The following is a 5,148-nucleotide window of genomic DNA, read 5'->3' on the forward strand; positions in this document are numbered from 1 at the left end:
TCATTAATTACTGTAAATGTTAATGGACTAAATGCTCCAGTCAAAAGACATAGAGTGGCAGAGTGGATAATAAAGCAAGAACCTTCAATATGCTGCATACAAGAGACCCACTTTATGGAGAAGAACACATATAGATTGAGAGTGAAAGGATGGAAAAGGATATTCCATGCAAATGGAAAAGCCAAAAAAGCAGGTGTTGCAGTACTGATTTCAGACAAAACAGACTTTAAAACAAAGGCCATAAAGAAAGATAAAGAAGGACATTTTATAATGATAAAAGGAGTGATACAAGATGAAGATATTACACTCGTTAATATATATGCACCCAATATAGGAGCACCTAAGTACATACAAGAATTACTAACAGAGATAAAGAGGGATATTGATGGGAACACAATCATAGTTGGAGATTTTAACACTGCATTAACATCACTAGACAGATCTTCCAGACAGAAAATAAACAAGGCAACAGAGAAATTAAATACTACAATAGAAAAACTAGATTTGGTGGATATTTTCAGAGCTTTACACCCCCCAAAAATAGAATATACATTCTTTTCAAGTGCACATGGAACATTTTCCAGGACAGATCATGTACTTGGACACAAAAGAAACCTCAACAAATTTAAGAAGATAGAAATTATCTCAAGCATCTTTACTGACCACAATGCCATGAAACTGGAAATCAACAACAGAGAAACAAAGGAGAAAAAAAGAAAAGCATGGAGATTAAACAATATGTTATTGAAAAAACAATGGATCAATGAGGAAATCAAAGCTGAAATTAAAAAATACCTTGAGACAAATGATAATGAAAGCACAACCACTCAAAACCTATGGGACACAGCAAAGGCAGTGCTAAGAGGGAAGTTTATAGCAATACAGGCCTTCCTCAAAAAAGAAGAACAATCTCAAATAAACAAGTTAACCCACCACCTGAATCAATTAGAAAAAGAAGAACAAAAAGCCCCAAAAAGCAGCAGAAGGAAGGAAATTATAAAGATCAGAGAGGAATTAAATACAGTAGAGATTAACAAGACCATAGAAAAAATCAACCAAACCAAAAGCTGGTTTTTTGAAAAAGTAAATAAAATCGACAAACCTCTGGCCAAACTCACAAAGAAGAAAAAAGAGAGAGCACAGATTAGCAAAATAAGAAAGGAAAATGGAGAAATTACAACAAACAAAATAGAAATACAGAATATCATACGAGAATACTATGAAAAACTATATGGAACCAAACTGGATAACCTAGAGGAGATGGACAAGTTTCTGGAAACATACTGTCCACCAAAACTGAATCAAGAAGAAACTGAACACTTGAACAATCCGATCACTAGAAAGGAAATAGAAGTAGCAATTAAAAGCCTCCCTACAAATAAAAGTCCAGGACCGGATGGCTTCACAGGGGAATTCTACCAAACATACAAAGAAGAACTCATACCAGTCCTTCTCAAACTCTTCCAGACGATTGAAAAGGAGGGAATACTCCCAAACTCATTCTATGAAGCCACCATCACCCTGATACCAAAACCAGGCAAAGACACTACAAAAAAAGACAATTATAGGCCAATATCACTGATGAACAAAGACGCCAAAATCCTCACCAAAATTTTAGCAAATAGAATCCAACAACACATAAAAAAGATTATACATCATGACCAAGTGGGGTTCATCCCAGGGACACAAGGCTGGTTCAACATACGCAAATCAATCAATGTAATACATAACATCAACAAGAGAAAGGACAAAAACCACATGATCATCTCAATTGATGCAGAAAAAGCATTTGATAAAATTCAACACCCATTTATGATAAAAACTCTTGCCAAAGTGGGTATAGAGGGAACATATCTCAACATAATAAAAGCTATATATGACAAACCTATAGCCAGCATAGTTCTCAACGGTGAAAAACTCAAAAGCTTCCCACTAAAATCTGGGACAAGACAAGGATGCCCACTATCACCACTCCTATTCAATACAGTCCTGGAAGTCCTAGCCACAGCAATCAGGTAAGAGAAAGAAATAAAAGGGATCCAAATTGGAAAAGAAGAGGTAAAAGTGTCATTATATGCTGACGACATGTTACTATATATAGAAAACCCTAAAAGGTCCACACAAAAGCTACTAGAGCTGATCGAAGAATTCAGCAAGGTAGCAGGTTACAAAATTAATGTTCAAAAATCAGTTGCCTTTCTTTACACTAACGATAAATCAACAGAAAAAGAAAGTAAAGAAACAATCCCCTTTAAAATAGCACCCAAAGTAATAAAATATCTGGGAATAAATCTAACCAAGGAGGTGAAAGAATTACACACAGAAAACTATAAACCATTGATGAAGGAAATTAAAGAAGACTTTAAAAAATGGAAAGATATTCCATGCTTTTGGATTGGAAGAATCAATATTGTTAAAATGGTCACACTGGCCAAGGCAATCTACAGATTTAATGCAATCCCTATCCAATTACCCAGGACATATTTCACAGAACTAGAACAAATCATAATAAAATTTATATGGAACCATCAAAGACCTAGAATTGCTAAAGCATTACTGAAGAGAAAGAAAGAGGCTGGAGGAATAACTCTCCCAGACTTCAGACAATACTATAGAGCTACAGTCATCAAGACAGCATGGTATTGGTACCAAAACAGACATATGGACCAATGGAACAGAATAGAGAGCCCAGAAATGAACCCACAAACTTTTGGTCAACTCATCTTTGACAAAGGAGGCAAGACTATAAGGAATAAAGACAGTCTCTTCAGCAAATGGTGCTGGGAAAACTGGACAGCAGCATGTAAAACAATGAAGCTAGAACACACCCTTACACCATATACAAAAATCAACTCAAAATGGATTAAAGACTTAAACATAAGACAAGATACAATAAACCTCCTAGAGGAAAACATAGGCAAAACATTATCTGACATACATTTCAAAAATTTTCTCCTAGAAGAAATAAAAGCAAGAATAAACAAATGGGACCTAATGAAACTTACAAGCTTCTGCAGAGCAAAGGAAACCAGAAATAAAACAAGAAGAAAACCTACGGAATGGGAGAAAATTTTTGCAAGTGAAACGGACAAAGGCTTGATCTCCAAAATATATAAGCAGCTCATGCGACTCAATAAGAAAAAAATAAACAACCCAATCCAAAAATGGGCAGAAGACCTAAACAAGCAACTCTCCAAGGAAGACATACAAATGATCAAAAAGCACATGAAAAAATGTTCAATATCACTAATTATCAGAGAAATGCAAATCAAAATTACAATGAGGTATCACCTCACACCAGTCAGAATGGCCGTCATTCAAAAATCCAAAAATGACAAATGCTGGAGAGGCTGTGGAGAAAGGGGAACCCTCCTACACTGCTGGTGGGAATGCAGTTTGGTGCAGCCACTATGGAAAATAGTGTGGAGATTCCTCAAAAGACTAGGAATAGACTTACCATATGACCCAGGAATCCCTCTCCTGGGCTTGTACCCAGAAGGAAATCTACTTCAGGATGACACCTGCACCCCAATGTTCATAGCAGCACTATTTACAATAGCCAAAACATGGAAACAACCTAAATGTCCATCAACAGGTGACTGGATAAAGAAGAGGTGGTATATTTATACAATGGAATACTACTCAGCCATAAAAACCGACAACATAATGCCATTTGCAGCAACATGGATGCTCCTAGAGAATGTCATTCTAAGTGAAGTAAGCCAGAAAGAGAAAGAAAAATACCATATGAGATTGCTCATATGTGGAACCTAAAAAACAAAAACAAACAAACAAACAAAAACAAAGCATAAATACAGGACAGAAATAGACTCATGGACAGAGAATACAGACTTGTGGTTACCGGGGGGGGGGGGTAGAGGTTGGGAAGGGATAGACTGGGATTTCAAAATTGTAGAATAGATAAACAAGATTACACTGTATAGCACAGGGAAATATACACAAAATGTTATGATAAATCACAGAGAAAAAAAAAGAACTATTAAAGTAATTGAATAAAAGCTATCCAGGATAAAAAAAAAAAAAAGATCAAAGGAGGGGCAGAGGAGACCCTTTTGGAGAGGCAGGGGAGGGAGGAGCAGAGCTTGCTACTCCCACCTCTGCCAAAAAGCCATCAACTCCTCCAGGTTGGGAGTGACCATGCTCTGGGTAGAGACCCCTAGAAAAGCAATCAGAATTCTAAGGCAGAGCTCAAGCCACAAATGGGCATCAGGTGAATCAGAGAAGCAAAAGACAGCCTCAGAGGGGAATAAATTCTACTCCCTGTTAATACATGGCAGAAACTACCGGACTGTGGGCAACTCACCACAACTCACTGTTGTTATTAATAATCTAGCTCCTTTCCTAATCACTCCATGAAAAACGTTTTCATCTGTCGCACATGTTGCTGAGTAAGTCTTGTTCCCATCTAACGGAAGTTTTTTCCTAGCTGAATGCTATAGACGTGCGTTACCTAATACAGTAGCTGCTACCTACTTGCGACCACTGAACACTGGAAAAGCAGCTAGTAAGCTCGGAGATGTGCTCTAAGTATAAAATACATGCTGGATTTCTAAGACTTACTATAGTGAAAAATAACGTGAAACAATTCATTTAGATTGAATGTCAAAATGACAGCATTTTGGATATACTGATTTAAGGAAAACTATGTATTATTAAAATTAATTTCATCTATTTCTTCTTACTTTTCTTTTACAAGGCTACTAAAAAATTTTCTATTTGTGACACACAAAATATCTTTCTCTTGGACAATGCTGCCATTGACTCTACCCCTAGGTTTTCAGAGCTAGAAGTGACCTAAAAGATTATCTGTTTAGTTCTATAATTTAGTTGGTGAGAAAAATGAGACTCAGAAGGCTGAAGAGCCCAGCCAAGGTCACTCAGATAGTTAATGAGACAGGACTAAGATCTGAAGTAGGGACATCTTAGTGTGTCCCAGTTTTCCACACTACTTCTCTGGTGCTTGGCACAACTTACTATTAAATTATGATAAATCTTCAAAAAAAATCTATTGTAAAGATCAAAGCAATTGTCCTGTGTCATCTGGAAGGTTTCTTCTGATAAGAATGCTACTTTGTCCTGGCAAAATGGAAAGAAATATCAGTGATGGGTCATTTTTATTTAAAAATC

This window comes from Vicugna pacos, chromosome 30, assembly GCF_048564905.1.
Source record: "Vicugna pacos chromosome 30, VicPac4, whole genome shotgun sequence".
NCBI classification, from domain to species: domain Eukaryota; kingdom Metazoa; phylum Chordata; class Mammalia; order Artiodactyla; family Camelidae; genus Vicugna; species Vicugna pacos.